At 37.4% G+C, this 18096-nt stretch overlaps 2 pseudogenes; one reads left to right on the forward strand and one right to left on the reverse strand.

Annotated features, from left to right (window-relative positions):
• Positions 1–378: 378 nt before the first annotated feature.
• LOC129507333 (transcription initiation factor TFIID subunit 6-like) lies at positions 379–1937 on the reverse strand (annotated as a pseudogene).
• On the forward strand, positions 1936–3999 carry LOC129507337 (nuclear receptor subfamily 2 group C member 2-like; annotated as a pseudogene).
• Positions 4000–18096: the final 14097 nt, after the last annotated feature.

Raw genomic sequence — 18096 nt, forward strand, 5'->3', positions numbered from 1 at the left:
TTCCTTTACTGTGCAAAAGCTTTTTTAGTTTAATGTAGTCCCTCTTGTCTATTTTTGTTTTTGTTGCCTTTGCTCTTGGTGTCAAATCCAAAAACATCATCACCAACACCACTGTCAAGGGGCCTCACTGCCTAGGTTTTCTTCCAGGAGTTTCATGGTTCCAGGTCTTACATTGAAGTCTTTTCTTTCTTTTTTTTTTCTTTAACAAATCAAACTTTTATGATATGGAATTGGCTGCACAGTATCTAAATAGAAAGTAATGTGGGAGAAACAGTCTGCCACCCAGCATGCATGTAAGAATCTGGGGGGAAGAAGAAAGTAGACTGATGTGTAACAGCATCAAGGAGCAGGGTGATGTGAGCAGCCAGATCTAGGGGACTAGAAGCCATTAGCCTTTGGAGTCCCTGTAGCTGGAGGAGAGCTGTCCCCAGCTTCCTATTTCCCTCACAGAAGGCACTACCCTCAAGTTGGGAGGGGGCTGAGGACTGGGAGAAGGATGGGTAATAGGGCATCCTTTGCCCCTCCTCTATTGGGGGAAGAGAGACCATGACATACTTCTGGACAATACCAGGGACCAAAGGAAGGTGGGGGTGCAATTGTGGCCATGGAGATCAGTAAAACAGTGGGCTGCACACTGGGGATAGTGGTGGTGACAGGAGAGGTAGTGCTAGAACCTGCACCAGAAGATGAACAACTGAGGGATAAGACCTATTGGGTATAAGAGTCATGGAGGACAATGACATTATCCTAAACTTGGTTAGAGGAGGGGAAGAGTAAGATGGAGAAGCAGTTCACAGACACACCTGTGTCTGGATGGGCAGTATGGTGGCACTGGAACCTTCAGCAAAACAGAGGTCCTAGGGCCAAGCTGAGGGGCCTGTAAGAGGTCATTGTGGACCAATGATGAGGGGTGATCAGAGCAGTCCTGCTGACCTACTGAGCCTGCAGAGTAACCTGGCCAGAGCTCTGACCACATGGGAGGAAAGGAGGAATCCAGGGCCCCAAATTCTGCCCCACAGGAATCCTAATTATCAGATGTGGGAGCAGCTGGTACTAAGGCATAGTGTTTCAGGAGGAGGCCCTGCATGTGGTCAACTCAGATGCAGTTGATGTTGCTCAGCACAGGGCCATCCAGGACACTGCAGAGCCACTTCACTTCCTGCTGTAGCCATGGTAGAATCAGAATCTTAATCACATCATGTCCCAGCTCTGCCAAGCCTGAAATGGTGCCACCATGAGTTATCCACAAGTCTTCTCAGTCCACCTAGCTCTTGGTGAAGGTCATAGTGACCTGGGACTAGATGTTGTTAGTGGTTGTGCAGAAATGTCTACAGATCTGGGCTATGAGGCAGGTGGCAAATCACCCAAGGATTGTCCACATCTGACTGCAGGCCCAGATGTCTGCCTGAGAGGCAGGTCCTCACAGCTGGAATCAATTCATGTGTGGAGTTTTCTAAATCCAGTGTGGGGTTATCCTTCAGTACCATCACCATGCACATTAGAAAGACGAGCAGATTTTGGAAACATCTGCTCCCTTTCCAAATATAAATCTCAGTCTCAAACTGTACACTCTAGTACTGCTGTAGAGACATACAATTATTTCCTAGTTCATATAATCTTGGGTTTTATATATACATACACACACACACATATATATACACATATATAAATACCTGATGCCAGATTTTTTTCATAAATACTTCAGCTACTGTAAATATGGTCTCTGAATCATTTTAGAAAATCAACACAATGTATTAAAATCAAGTGTTGGGAAATTTCATGGTCTCACAACTTTTATTTTGGAGTTGCGCTATTATTACATTTTATTTAACTCTGGACTACAGATCAATTATATTTAGTAGTTCCTAAGGCTTCATAAAGTAATTTTTCAAACTTTAAAGAAAAAAGCAAGCCAGTTACAGAGCCACAGGGGTCATGAACTCTGACCTTGCATTGACAAAAACAATAACAATCTTTCCTCACAACCCCGGGGTGCCCACAGCCATCTCCTATGCCCTCTGTCCCCTGGCCCACAGCCTTACCAGCCCACCACCCTGGCTCCTGCCACCAGCCAAATGCCTGGGAGGGGGGCCTCTTGTGCCCTACCCTCTGCCTAGGGCCTCCACAGACACCTTACCTGCTTCTAGGCCACTTGGGTGCCAAATCTTGAGTTTCTCTGGTGATTTCGCTTCCCAGGCAGCTACAAATTTGGGGGGACTGGTTCAGGGCAGGGTGGCTGAGGCACTGCACACATATCTCTTGCAGGAATTTCCGGCATGAGAAATTCAGGCCGTCCCGGTGCACCCAGGTAACCTCCACTCACTCTGCTGTAGCCTGGCCTCAGTGTGCTCAGGTTGCTACAGACCAGCAGACAGAAAATCCAGATAGTCACCGTGGTAGATACCTCTGGATTCTGAAAGCACCATTTCAGATGGAGCTGGGACTGAGAAGGTGAGCCCAGCTTTCCTGGAGACATCCAGTGCCAGGTAGCTCATTCTCACCACCTGGGATAACCTCATCCTTGGCAGGATCCAAATCATAAGGGACTCTGCTTCTGCAGAGCATTTCCTCTGGAAGGCCCACATCCTGCGGCCCCAGGTGGTGGAGTACTATATGGTCTGTGGCCACAAAGCTCCTGGTTGTTGCTATGGAGATGTCAGTTGTGAAGAATGCAAAATGTATTCAAAAGAGGTACAAGGAAAATTTGAGCTACATCTGTCAAAGCATCCAAGACTGTATCATCAATAAGCATCACCAGCACAACTGTCAGTTTTGTTGAATAAAAAAATGCTTAGAGACGGGTATGGAAATGTAATCTATACAGTGAGAACAGAAGCCCTTTGGGGGTTAGGGGGCATTTAATGTGCAATGGGAGAAACCAATCAATTGTACTGCTTTAACTAAGAAACTTGAAATCATCCAGGAGCCTTTGATATATGCCAGGATGGTGTAGTTCTCCTGACCATCTATTCTAAACCTGAGACAAGCAAGGGGGCTCTGGGCATACTAGCAAATATAGTAACCTCCTTTGTAGACCTATATAAACCCCTTAACAATGGTAATGCTTCGGAAACACCATGGGAGAACCAGTCTGAAAGTGGGATTCCTTCAGCTTTAGCAAAAGCACTAATACCACAGACAGCTTCATGTCTCCAAGCCTAGCAGGGAAGACAGACACCAGTGGAGGATCCATGGAGCATCCATGTTATCACTGGAGACCAGTCCCCACCCACCATTGAGGTCAAAGGCTTCCTCCTTTTAGACACTTAGAACACATGTAAGCTCATAATGATACGAGTACCTCAACATGGGCTACATCTGCAAGTCTACATCACACTTGCTTTTCCTTCCCATGCATCACCCCAGGCCAATCCCAGCAGTTCAGACACTTGGTCAGGGATGAAACGCCAGCCTCAAGCTGTCCTGTTGGAATGAGCTCTTCACCCTTGGCCTGACCCAGTGTGCCCAGGTTTAAGTCTCTCCAATATCCTGGTAGCTACCATCAACCACCTGTAGAACTGCATCAGTGAAGATAAACTTTCTGGTTACTGGATAAAGCAAGTCAAGGAGCACATCTGGAAGCATCAGCAGGACTTCTATTAACAGTAGGGTGAAGCTGAACATAGACAGCTGTGAGTATGCATACCTTAAAGCTACAGTTCTCTTTATTCCTGACCATCCAGGTTTGACCAGCACAAACCAGACTGAAAAAGTCCAAGAAAAAATAGAGATAGACTTACAAGACTATGTTCAGAAACCCTACTCAGAAGACACCTTCTGAGTGGCCCAGATTCTCATATATCCACTGGCCACAGGCTATCAGCTAGAACAATAACAGAACTTAATTTATCTCATTTTATTTATTTGTTTATTTATTTTTACTGGCCTCATTGTCAATATTTTGATAGCATAATTCCCTACATCCTCAAGATGGAGATGACAGAGTATAATGACCAGATCACCAGAGCCACTCTCTGGTGCACTGCACACACCTGCTGAGGAACAAAAGAATCTTCCTATTTTTTTTTTTTTAAGATTTTACTTATTTACTCATGAGAGACACAGAGGAGGAGGCAGAGACATAAGCAGAGGAAGAAGCAGGCTCCCTGCGGGGAGCCCGATGCAGGACTCAATCCAGGGCCCCGGGATCACGCCCTGAGGTGAAGGTAGATGCTCAACACTCAACCGCTAAGCCACCCAGGCATCCAACCTATTTCTTATTTTTAAAGACAAGAATTACCCATACCCAAGAATGCTCTTAATTCATCTGGCAATACTTGTTATGTTGCCCTTTTATAGAGGGAAACAATTTTTTTTCAAAAAGTGACAACCACTAATTGGGCAAAAAGAGGAAAAATAGCAATTTCTAAAGATTACTATTTTTAATCAAAAGTTTTATTGACATAGTTTTAGATTCACATGCAGTTCCAAGAAATGATACAAAGATCCCTGTACACTTTGCTCAATTTACCATAGTGGTAACATTTTATAATACTGTAGTATAATATCACACCAAGATATTGATGATACAATCCACCAATCTTAATAAGATTCCCTCAGTTTTATTTGTACTCATCTGCTGTGTGTGTAGGTGTGTATATGTGTATTAAACTCTGTATTTTTACCTGTGTAGGTTTATGTATCCACCAAAGTCAAGATAAACCACAGGGACTTAAATATAAGAACTAAAACTATAAAACTCTTAGAAGAAAACATTGGTGTAAATCTTCATGACCTTGAATGAGGCAATGGTTTCTTAGATATGACAATAAAAGCACAAACACCAGAGGAAGAAAGAAAAGAAAGAAATTAAAAACGTTTATACTTCAATGTATACCTTTAAGAAAGCAAAAAGACAACCTACATAGTGGGAAGACATTTTTATATATCACGTATCTGATAAAAAGAATTTATTCTAAAATACACCTTGGTGGCTCAGTGATTGAGCAGTTGAGCCTCTACCTTTGGCTAAGGTTGTGATCCCCAGTGTGGGGGGGGGGGGTTGGGATCAAGTTCCACATCAGCCTCCCTGCAGGGAGCCTGCTTCTCCCTCTGCCTGTGTCTCTGTTTCTCTCTCCCTGTGTCTCTCATGAATAAATAAATAAAATCATTTAAAAAAAAGAGAGAACTTAGGGGATCCCTGGGTGGCGCAGCGGTTTAGCGCCTGCCTTTGGCCCAGGACACGATCCTGGCGACCCAGAATCAAATCCCACGTCGGGCTCCCGATGCATGGAGCCTGCTTCTCCCTCTGCCTGTGTCTCTGCCTCTCTCTCTCTCTCTCTCTCTCTCTCTGTGACTATCATAAATAAATAAATAAAGAGAACTTAAAGAACTCTTACAACTCAATAACAGAAACAAATAACCCATTTTTTTAATAGACAAATGATCTCAATAGACATTTCTCTAAAGAAGACATAAAAATGGCCAATAAACACATGGGAAAATGCTCAATATCATTAACACATCAGAGAAATGCAAATTAAAAGTAACTGAGATACCATGTCACACCTGTTAGGATGGCTAGAATCAAAGAGAAAGATAGTAACAATTGTCATGAGAATGTAGATAAATCTGAACCCTCATATTCTACTAGCAGGAATGTAAAATGGTGTGGCTGCTTCAAAAAGCAGGCTGGCAGTTCCTCAAATGGGTAAATGTGAAGTTACCATATGACCCAGCAGTTGTACTCTTAGGTATAGATCCTAATAGAAACAAATGAAATAGAAACAAATGCCCACACACAAAAATTTTACATAAATGTTCATAGCAGAATTATTCATAATAGCCAAAAAGCAGGAAGGACCTAAATCCAACTTATAAACGGATAAATAAATGTGGCATATCTATACAATAGCATATTACTTAGCGATAAAAAGGAATGAAGAATGCATTTGTGCTACATCTTAGGTGAATCTTGAAATCGTGATGCTAAGTGAAAGAAGCCAGTCACAAAAGACCATATATTATATGATTCCGTTTACATGAAATATGCAAAATAGGCAAACATATTGAAACAGAAAATAGATTAGGGATTGCCTGGGGCTGAGGAAGGCGGTTGGGAGAAATGGGGAATGACTTCTAGCAGTTATGTTTCTTTTTGGAGTGATGAAAATCCTTTAAAATTGTGACAATGGTTCCAAGTGTCTGTGAATAGACTAAAAACCATTGATTTGTATACTGTAAATGGGTAAATTGTATGTTGTGTAAATCATAACTCAATAAAGCTCTTATTTTTTAACAGGGAAAAAAAGTAAATCTCAAGTGTCTTTCATGTTGCAACTTTATTTATTTATTTTAAAGATTTTATTCATTCATTTATGAGAGACACACAGAGAGAGGCAGAGACACAGACAGGGGGAGAAGCAGGCTCTATCCAGTGAGCCCAATGTGGGACTTTATCCGAGGTCTCCAGGTTCACACCCTGGGCTGAAGGCGGAGCTAACCTGCTGAGCCACCCAGGCTGCCCCATGCTGCAATTTTATAAGCATACTCACTTTCTTCCCAACCCACTCTCTATCCCTATTTCTATTCAGTGACAATCAGGAATCTGCCTTCTATTTCTAAAATTTTGTTATTTCAAAACTGTTACATAAATGGAATCATACAGTATGTAACCTTTAGGTATTGACTTTTTCCACTCAACATAATTCTTCAGAGATTCATCTAAATTGTTGCATGTATTAAGGTTCCTTTATTTGTTACCCTTGGTATAGGTATACCACAATTTGTTTAACCATTCACCAGTTGAAGGACATCTGCAATGATTCCAGGTTTGGGTTGCTACAAATAAAGCTTCTATGAATATTTATGTACAAGTCTTTGTGTAAACATAAGTTTTCAATTCTCTGGGGGAAATGCCCAAGAGCACAATAGCTGAATTATACAATAATCACATATTTCATTTTTTAAGAACTTACCTTTTTTCCAGAGTGGCTGTATCATTTTACATTCCTACCAGCAATGTATAAATGATCCAATTTCTCCACATCCTCACCAGAATTTGGTGTTGCCATTATTTTTTTTTATTTTACTCTTGCTGATAGGTGTAGAGTTGAAATTTCATTGTGATCTTAATTTGCATTTCTTTGATGGCTAATTCTGTTAAACATCTTTTCATGTGCTTTTCTGCCATTAGTTTATCCTCTTCAGTGAAATAAATGTCTGTGCATGTCTTTTGCTTATTTTCTAATTAGGTTGTTTTTTACTATTGAGTTTCAACATTCTTTATATAATCAAGATGTAGCTCTTTATTGGATTGGTGTTGTATTGTTTTCCTATAGCTGCTGTAACAGATCAACACAAAGGGAGTGTCTTAAGACAATAGAACTCTGTTTCTCCCCCAGTTCTAGAGGCTAGAAGTCAAAAATCAGTGTATTAGCAGGATTGCATTACCTCTGGAATAAAAGACTTTCTTTGCCTCTTCCAGCTTCTAGTGGCTGTTAGCACTCCTAAACTTACGGTCACCTCTCTCTCTCTGCTCAATCTTCCCATCTCCTTCTTCCTCTGTGTGTTTGCCTGGTGGCTGCATCACTCCACTCTCTACTACCATCTTCACATCATCTTTCTTTATTTGTCAACTCACTGTCTGTATCTCTCTTATAAAGCTTCTTGTAATGACATTTAGGGCCCACCTGGGTAACCAAAAATAATATCCTTATCTCAAAATCTTTAGCTTAATTAATTAGATGTTCATTATACAAGAAAATTACCCCTTTTCTTGTCAAATTCTATGTATTTTGAAAACATTAATTAATAAAAGGTTTTTTTAATATTTTATTTATTTATTCATTTGAGAGAGAGAGTGTGTGTAAGCAAGAGCATGAGCAGGAGGAAGAGTCAGAGGGAGAGAGAGAAGCAGACTCCCTGCTGAGCAGGGCGGTGGATGCAGGATCCATCCCAGGACCCTGGGGTCATGACCTGAGCCAAAGGCAGACGCTTAACCCACTGAGCCAACCAGGTACCTCTAATAAAAGTTTTAAAGGAAAAAAAAAAAAGACCCTTTTTCCAATTAACATTTACAAGTTCCAGTGATCGGACTTGGTATTTTTAAGTACCCATTTTCAACCTACTGCAAGTGGTTTGCAAACATTTTCTCCTAGTCAGTAACTTGTCTTTTTATCCTCTTAACAGGACCATTCACAAAGCAATTTTTTTTTCATTTGAATAAGATACAATAGATGGCTTTTTCCTTTTATGGATCATGTTTTTGGTGTCCAGTAGTTTACCTTTTTTTAAGATGGCCTACCTGAAAAGCATATAGGTGAGACTCAACTATTTCACAGGGTTGGCTGAAGAGCCATGTTTGTAATCCAAGACAGTTATTGTAGGAGTAAATGTAGGCTGAAATGGAAGTTAAAGCAAATTTATTTGTGGCTTTTTTATATGTAAAGACTTTGATGGCAAGAAGGCGTACTAACACAAATAAAGCTATAGTTTGAAAGGCAAAAGACAATTAACTAAAGGGGACTGAACCCAGCAAACCTGTTCTAGCATACTGTAGCAAAGGAGTTAGAATCTTGAAAAACAAACTAATAGAGTAATTCTAGATTAGATCATGAACCTGAGAAAAAATAAAACTATAAAAAACATTATTGCACCAATTGATGAAATACATATTGTAGGTTTGAAAATATTGTATCAATGTAAAATTTTCTTATTTTGCTCACTGTACTGAGATTATGCAAGAGAATATTCCTTTTTCCTAGGAGAGATACGTAAGGTTTTTAGCAACAGGAGCACAGTGTCTCCTACTTACTTTCAAATTGAATAGATCTGTTCCCAGCTAGAGATAGAAAGGTAGATCATGCTCCAGAAAGGAGATTACAATCTAAGTGGTCAAGAGGGTGGATAGACAAAGGAGACCAGTTGTTCCAGAACTGGTCATTTAGAGCAGTGGTCCTCAGACTGGACTGTATGTTAGAATCTGCCTCTTAGGTAATTTAAAATTTATCTTCCCTCAGTGCACATTTCCATTCTCCCAACCTGGCAAAGTTAGCCAACCACTGTCAGATGAGATAATTCACTAATGTTCTGTAAATGAGGCAATTTGCTAGTAAAATCTACAAGTGCCTAGAGTAAATCATATTTCATTTTTATTATAACTCCATACTAAATTGTAATCAAAATTTGATGCTATCAATAAACACTGCATTTCTATCTAAGCAAAATAATATTTAAAAGACAAGAATGCTGGAAAACTAGTAAATTGAATTTTTTTCTATTGTTTCACTTTGCACAAGAAGCTGATAATTTCATATGTAACTAGACATGCTAATATAATAGCACTGCCATAGATAATCTAAGAAATAATTAGTTTGGAGTTTTATAAGTATGTGCACATCTCTTGACTATTCTAGAAACCTCATTCTACTTGTTGTACCTCCTTCATTATAGGCCTCTTTCTCAGTCATCAGCCCCTTTTTACTCTGATACATAGTGCCATTTTACAGCAAAACTTACCTTCTCTTAGTGCACATTGTCAGTCTAGTCTTTAAGTGCACCCAAGAATGATCGTATTTGAAGAAAGTTATTTATGAAAGAAATTATACAATAACATCAAATGGAATTGAGATTTCCAAGGATAAACACAAATGTGTCAAAATAGAGTATCAAATGTAGACACTTGAGAATATTTGTATAATAGAAATCAATGTTGAATAAACATGCTTCTAGTCAAAATGAATAGAGTATGTATGATTCAGGAAGTTTTTTTTTAATGACAAGAAAAACTGTATGAGAGTTTCAACCTCTATTTAATTTCACTTAAAAACTGGAGTGAGAATGTATTGGAAGAAGGTTGCAACTGAAATTTCAGAGTTTTAGTTCTTTTCATGCAATTTCAAAATAATCTTTCTGATTCTGTTCTCTTTAGCCCTCCTTTGCACCAGAATAATTAGCCATACAGCTCTGTAATGGGTGGTTAAATTAGGTGAAGTCATTAATAAGGTGAGGCAGGAAATATTGTCGGAAGAGAAATACAAGAAACCACTTCAAGAAACTGTGAAACTGGGATGCCTGGGTGGCTCTGTGGTTGAGTGTCTGCCTTCAGCTCAGGGTGGGATCCCAGAGTCCTGGGATCTTGAATCCCACACTGGGCTCGCCACAGGGAGCCTGCCTCCCCATCTGCCTAGGTCTCTGCCTCTCTCTGTGTCTCTCTTGAATAAATAAATAAAATCTTTAAAAAAAAAACTGTGAAACTTTCAATAAATCATGCTTCCAAAATCTAGAACTTAAACGAGATTGAACAAATTTTAGTTAAACTTCAACATTCTTACTATTTCTATAATACTTATAACTGTTTTACTGATCAGTTCTTCCATTACATCAACACATAACACACAAGCAAAATTAGCCATCAAATAACATAACATTAGTGATTTGGGTTTATAAGATAAAGCTTTAATGAAAATGACACATGTCTGGCAGGTACGTATCCCCTCTCCTATGGCATGCCTATGACATTCATAACAAATTGACAATGATATTATTTCCCCTCAGTATAATACTAACTCAGAATCCTTATCAATACAAAGTTCAGACAGTCATTGTTTCATTCATTCATTCATTCATGAAGCAAAGATTTATTCTGTGCCTCTTCCGGCATCCAATATTAAACAAGACAGACACAGCCCCTGTCATGATAGAGTTTACACATTTTAGGGAAGAGAGACATCAAAGTAAGTAATTATGGCATGATGTAAAGTGACATGAAAGATGGCCATTTCTGCTATACCTGGTTTAGGATTTACATTTTTCATAAGCTAGAAGCCTAAGAAAATGTGTCATGAAACTTACATAGTTCCCTATACAAGGACTTCCACTCATATTAGAGATTATTGTAAAAGGGAGGTTTGAAATGTTTATTAAAACTGTACATATTACTACTCCAATAATATAGTGGTTCTATTATGAAGAGGAAAGAAGGGATGTTAGGTAGGCAACAGCAGTCTCTGCCTTAGTATTTAAAAATACATTTGTTCTTTAAGGCCCCTGGGTGGTTCAGTCACTTAGGTATCCAACTCTTGATTTTGGCTCAGATCGTGATCTCAGGGTTCTGAGAACGAGCCCTTCAAGGGCTTCATGCTGGGCATGGAACCCGCTTAAGATTCTCTCTCTACCCCTCCCTGCCCCAATCTCACCACTCTCTCTCAAAAAAAATTGTTCTGTGAATGAATGAAATCTTTATTAAAGTCGCTCCATTGTTTCAATTTCCTCAACTAAAAATTTTTTTAAGATTTTATTTATTTATTTATTTATTTTAGAGAGAGAGGGAATGAGAGTGAGAGAGTGAGGAGGGAAAGACTCAAGCAGACTCCAGGCTGAGTTCAGAGCCCAATGTAGGGGTTAACCTCATGACCCCAAGATCATGACCCTATCCAAAACCAAGAGTTGGTCACTTAATCAACTGTGCCACCCAGGTGTCCCAACATTCATTTTCTAACTCACATTTTACAATATTAATTTCCTTTTTATCTTAGGTCATTAGCATTCTTAGTTATTACATAATTTTTATATAACTTTACATAGGTGTATACCTTGTTTTCCTAAATAAAGTCCTATGTATACCTTTTTCTCTTTATTTATAGAATATTATCAGTGCGCTATAAATTATTTTACTTAATAAGAGTGTTAGTCTGTTTAGGCTGCTATAACAAAATATCACTGTCCTAGTGGCTTACAAACAACAGATTTTTATTTCTCACAGTTCTAGAGGCTGAGAAGTCAAGGATCATGGTGCTGCCAGATTTGGTTTTTAAAGAGGGCTCCCTGGTTCACAGCCAGTGACTTCTCCCTGTGTCCTCAATGGTGGAAGGGGCCAGGGAGTTCTGTGGAATCTCTTTTATAAAAACATTAACCCCATTCATGAGGGCTCTGCCTCTGTGGCCTAAATACCTTCCAAAGGCCCCACCTCTTAACACATTCCCACTGGGAATTAGGATTTCAAACTTAAGAATATGGGAAGAACACAAACACTCAAACTGTAAGCAATTCCCAATATTCGAAGGAATAATATACATCAGAAAAAAAAGAAGAGAAATAACCACCTTCTATTGTGACAATTAATTACTACATATCTCAAATTGTTTTTAGTGTGCTCCTACTATGGATTTTTAAAAGTAAATCAACATTAGTGAAAATAAAAATCAGGAACGTCTAGATAAGTCTAGCTAATCATAGCCCTATTAAACATATTTTAAGAAGGTGGAATTTGCATACATGACAAAGTAAAGGGATAGAAAAATATATTCCACACAAATGGAAACCAAAAGAAAGTGAAGGTATCTATACTTAATTCAGACAAAATAAAGTTTAAGCAAAAACAAGAGACAAAAGGTCATTATATAATGAAAAAGATGTCAGTTCATTAAGAGGACATAACAATTGCAAATATAAATGTATCCAACATTGGAATACCTAAATATATTCAACAAATGCTAATACATTGAAGGTAGTAATAGGCAATGATGTAATAACCGGGGGTGGGTGGGGGAGGTTTAATACCACACTTTCAACAATGGATGATAATCCAGATAGAAAATCAAAAAAGAAACATAGGACTTGAACTATATTTTCAATGGACCTAACAGACATACAGGACATTCTATCCAACAGCAGCAGAACACACATTCTTCCCAAGCACATCATGGAATATTCTCTAGAATAGACTATTTCTTAAGTCACAAATCAAGTCTTAGCAAATTTACAGACTGAAGTCATACCAAGTATCTTTTCCAACCACAATGGTATGAAATTAGAAATCAACAGTAGGAGGAAAGCTAGAAAATTCACAAATATGTAAAAATTAAAGCAATCCTGAACAACCAATGGATTAAAATGAACTCAGAAGGGAAATCAGGAAAAAAAAAAAAGGGAAATCAGGACACCTGGCTGCCTCAGCTGGTAGAACATATGATCCTTAATATTGGTGTTGGAAACTCGAGTCCCATGTTGAGCGTAGAGATTACTTAAAAAATAAAAATAAATAAAATAAATCTTTAAAAACTCTTTAAAAAAAGGAAAATCAAAAAAATATCTTGAAACATATAGAAATGGAAATACAACATACTGAAACTTATGGCACTCAGCAAAAGCAGTGCTAAGAGGGAAGTTTATGGCAATAAATGCAGAAAGAAAGAAAGAAAGAAAGAAAGAAAGAAAGAAAGAAAGAAAGAAAGAAAGAAAGAAAGAAAGAAAGAGAAAGAAAGAAAGAAAGAAAGAAAGAAAGAAAGAAAGAAAGAAAGAAAGACATTTCAAATAATTAAGTTTAAACATAGAAAAAGAAGAACTAAGCCAAAGTCACTCTGAAATTAATAAAAGTTACCTATGCTTCTAACTCTGATATTTTCCCTCTTTGGTGGATCAGAGTCCCCCAAGCTCAGCCATTTTATTCTTCCAGGCCCTATAAAAAAGACTTAATCTAAAGTTTGACCATTATCAAAATAAGAAGGGGCAAGGCACCTTCCAAAGTCAGAACCTTCAAGACCTTGCTCAAGGCCAGCGACACAATTTGTATAGACCAATACAAAATGAAAATGTGAGGCTCCATGTTCAAAATGTAAGATGAAAGTGCAATTAAAGGTACTGGAATACAAAGCTTTTCCCTTTTTTCCATGGTTTCTCTCTCAATTTATCATTGTGTTTTATTCATTTGACATTTAATGCCATTCTAAGTAAAAGCGAACTTTAAATTTCAAACATTAGCATGAATTGTACCATTCATCTTTATATTGTACGCTAGTTTTAAATGCAAACATAATGGCATTTAACTTAAATGTGCACAATCACCAAAATCACATAATTCACATTTTAATAGCTCTTGCCTGCATATGTTTACCAGAACAGTAGAAAAGCTGCACGAGACTAAACTGTTTTTAGTTCTTTATGTATGTACATTCTATCAACACTTTCAACCTTCAGCTTACTTATAGGATGGACTGAAAAGAAAACGAATTAGGTTGTCCTGTCTTTTTCTTTCTATGTCATCATTTTCAGTGTTAGTTGTTAGAAAATAATTATGTTCTTCATTTATGTTTTATAGAACACCATTGCCATTCTGTGTTTGAAGCAGGTTTTGGTTCAAATGAAAAGCATGGCTTCTGAGTGCTGTTAGTCCCCCATATACCAAGATAAAGTACTGATAGGGAACCTGAGCACTGCATTTCAGAGGACTCAAAACGCATTGCTAAGAGAAAATTCAAAGAGCTTTACTTGATATGAATATTTTACCGAGCAAGAGACAAACTGAATCGGCAGACTTCCAACCAAAAGTGTTTTGAAGCTCAACTGTCAGCAGTTACAACTCAATTCATAAGGCAAGAATGAGGGGGTACTTTGTGTGTGTGTATGTGACTGGTTACTAGAAACTTACATTTTTTATAAAGCATAACTGCTAAGCTTACTTGTTGGTAGCTGATTGTCCAGGAAGCTGAAAGGTAACACTAACATGAAGAAAGCTTAAGTTTTATTTAAGCATCTTGGGGGAATCAAGATAAGCATTAAAGACTCTTGAGACAATAGAATATATAAGGGATATAAACAATATCCTAACAACAGGATAATACCAAGTGTTTGGAAAAATACTTTCAAAAGCTTAAATACTTGTCAGCAGCTACTGACTTATCAGGTGATCTTTATGGGAACAAAAATTACATGAACTTGAATGATCAGTACTGAAATCCTGGTTCGTGATCTTCAAAAGAGCATGAAAACAACACGGTGACCAAGAGTAATGCTAAAGTGTCCATTCATCCAAACTTAACCAACTATAAAGATCAACTGGGTTACAATTACATTCAAATTTTACTTTTCCAAGTCAGTCTGCATTTTGAGGGGGATAAAATGTAATCGGGTTTCAATTTCCCCCAAGTTATTTACATAAGCATAACATGATTTATTAATAAAAATACATGTTCTTTCTTGTTCAGCTAGTAAATAACCTAAGGCTATGTGGTTCTCTAATATAATGCTGGCTAAAAATTTTATAGATTTTTGCTGTAACTGTAGAGATTTTGTAGTAGATATGGTCTCTTCTAATAAGGTTCAACTGCAATCTTTCATTGATGTCTTTTCCAATAAACCAAGTCTCTAGATTTTAATATATGGACTCATTGTCTCCTTTTGGAAGTGGATCTCAGAAAACTTTTTGGATTGGTGGAAATAAGTATCTGAATATTGCATTTGTGTCTTAACAATAATGAATCATGGCATGACTATTCAGGACAGGATAAATAAGATGATGTCTCACTTCAGGAGACAGTATTGCAGGTAGGAGTTTCTTCTAAGTAGAACTATTGCTATATAGTGTGAGCAATCAGGTATTTAATAAGAGATGCTTCTATGGAAACAAAAGAAAAGCAAAGGTTAATAGAGCAAATTACAAGCTAGTTTAAAAATTAGTTTCTGGTCTAAAGAGCAGTCAGTGAAGAATATTTCTAGACTTGAGCTGGAAAGCATCTCTACATGGTGGATTGAAGATGGAAGTTTCAATCTGATGGATTTTCCTGGTTTGCAACTTTAATGTCTATGACATCAAGGTATTTTGGTGAACTCTCTAAATGGCCTATATAGAGACAGGTATGAAGACTGTACCTATATGATCTGTTGTGGTGATACCTCTGAAGCTTTGCATGTTTTCCTTTGTTTTTTATTTTGTTTTGTTTAACATTCCAAGTTATTCTTTCTATCTTTATTGATTTCAAGATTTGACAGAGAAAACTCTTTGGGGACCAGGACAATAGCAATCATATCACATTATTTTAAAAACTTCAAGTTTCAAAAGCAAATTGTTTTTTTTTAAAAAATACAGTTTTGAAAAAAATAGAGTTTTGACTTGAGTTAGATACAGGGATTAAAAATAGCACAAGGTTCTTCATGGTCTTCAAGGTTACATGGTCTTCAAGGTTACATGGTCTACAAATGGCGGAAATACCTTTTCGGAGTAGTTTTATTGGTATATATTTTTAAAATATTCAGAAAGGCTCAACCTCAAGTAGTCATAAACATAAGCAAAAGTGATTTAACTCTTAAATATTCAGAAAACCTCTCTGTCCACACAAGTTAAATAACATTTTCACATATGTACATACATACAGACATACATACATATTTGTTTGTGGTAGCTAAAATCTGCTATTCCAGCCCACATGTAGTTGTCCCCCTTTAGCTAGTTAGGGCATGGAGAAAAGGGTAGTTTTGGGTTTTAGTATTCTAAGTCACAGGTGTAGGAGAAAATTGGAAATGTGAGTTTGAAGAGTTTTGGCCAGATATGAGGACACAAACTAGAAGAATCAGAAGAATTCAGGGTACAATACAGCTTACAGGTTAATAAGAAAACCTCAGAGACAGTGAGCAGGAAGAGAATTTGTAATGGGCACACTATAGTTTTCTATTGAAATACAATTTTTTTTTCTCTATAGTCACCCCATTTTTACCAAAGACAATTATAGCAACTGAGTTGTTTGTGAAATAATCTCATTAAATTTGGCCTAGTCATTTACACAAGTGCAGGAAGAATAGTGATTTTATGCACATTTAAAAACATTAAATTTCAGTTAAAGTTTTGCTGATATCCAACGGGCTTCATTGACTCCATAAAGTCAAGTTTAGCTTCTTAAAATTATCTGGTAGTAATCAATGTCAGGTTAGGTTAAGAGGTGTGAAAGTTCAGTGAGACCCAGAATGAATATACAAGTTTAAAGATAAAATCATTGAGACTTTGAAATAGAATAGAGAGCCCAGAAATAAACCCATGAAAATCTGGTTAATTAATCTTTGGCAAAGGAGGCAAGAATATACAACAGGAAAACGACAGTCCTTCCAACAAATGTTGGGGAAACTGGACAGCTACATGCAAAAGAATGAAACTGGACCACTTTCTTACACCATACACAAAAAAATAAACTTAAAATGAATTAAAGACCTCCATGTGAAACCTGAAACCATAAAAATCCTGAAAGGAAAGGTAATTTTTCTGACATAAGCCATAGCAATATCTTTCTGGATATGTCTCCTGAGGCAAGGGAAACAAAAGCAAAAATAAACTATTGGGACTACATCAAAATAAAATGCTTCTGCACAGCAAGGGAAACACTCAACAAAACTGAAACTACTGAATGGAAGAAGATATTTGCAAATGACATATCTGATAAAGGGTTAATATCCAAAATATATAAAGAAATTATACAACTCAATACCAAAAAAACCCAAATAACTCAATTTATAAAACGGGCAGACATTTCTCCAAAGAAGAAATATAAATGGCCCACAGACAGATGAAAAGATGCTCAACATCACTCATCACCAGGGAAATGCAAATCAAAACCACAATGAGATATCACTTCACACCTGTCAGACAGCTAAAACAAAAAACTCAAGAAACAAGTCTTAGCAAGGATCTGGAGAAAAAGGAACCCCTGTGCACTGTTGGTGGGAATGCAAACTGGTACAGCCATTGTGGAAAACAATATGGAGATTCCTCAAAAAATTAAAAATAGAACTATCATATGATCCAGTAATTCAAAAGACATATGCACCCCTATGTTTATTGCAGCATTATTTACAATAGCCAGATTATGGAAGCAGTCAATTGTCCATCTATAGATGAATGGATAAAGAGAAAAATACACAAACACACACACATGCATACACACACAAACACAGTAGGATATTAGTCATTAAAAAAAGAATGAAAACTTGCCATTTGCATCAACATGGGTGGATCTACAAAGTGTAAAGCTAAGCGAAATAAGCTAGTCAGAGAAAGACAAATACCATATGATTTCACTCATATGTGGAATTTAAGAAACAAAACAATGAACAGAGAAAATGAACAAAGAAAAAAAGAAACAAACCAAGAAACAGACTGTTAACTATAGAGAATAAACTGGTTGTCTACCAGTGGGAGTGAGTGAAATAGGTGAAAAGGATTAAGAGTACATTTATCACATTACTCAATGTACAAAAACGTTGAATCACTATATTGTATACCTGAAACTAACATAATGCTGTAGGTCAACTATATTGGAATTAAAATCTTTTAAAAATTGTTAAGAATTTCAAGAATTTCAGTAAACCAGGTTATGAAGCCCTTCTCAGCAC

This window comes from Nyctereutes procyonoides, unplaced genomic scaffold, assembly GCF_905146905.1.
Source record: "Nyctereutes procyonoides isolate TBG_1078 unplaced genomic scaffold, NYPRO_anot_genome, whole genome shotgun sequence".
Taxonomy (NCBI): Eukaryota; Metazoa; Chordata; class Mammalia; order Carnivora; family Canidae; genus Nyctereutes; species Nyctereutes procyonoides.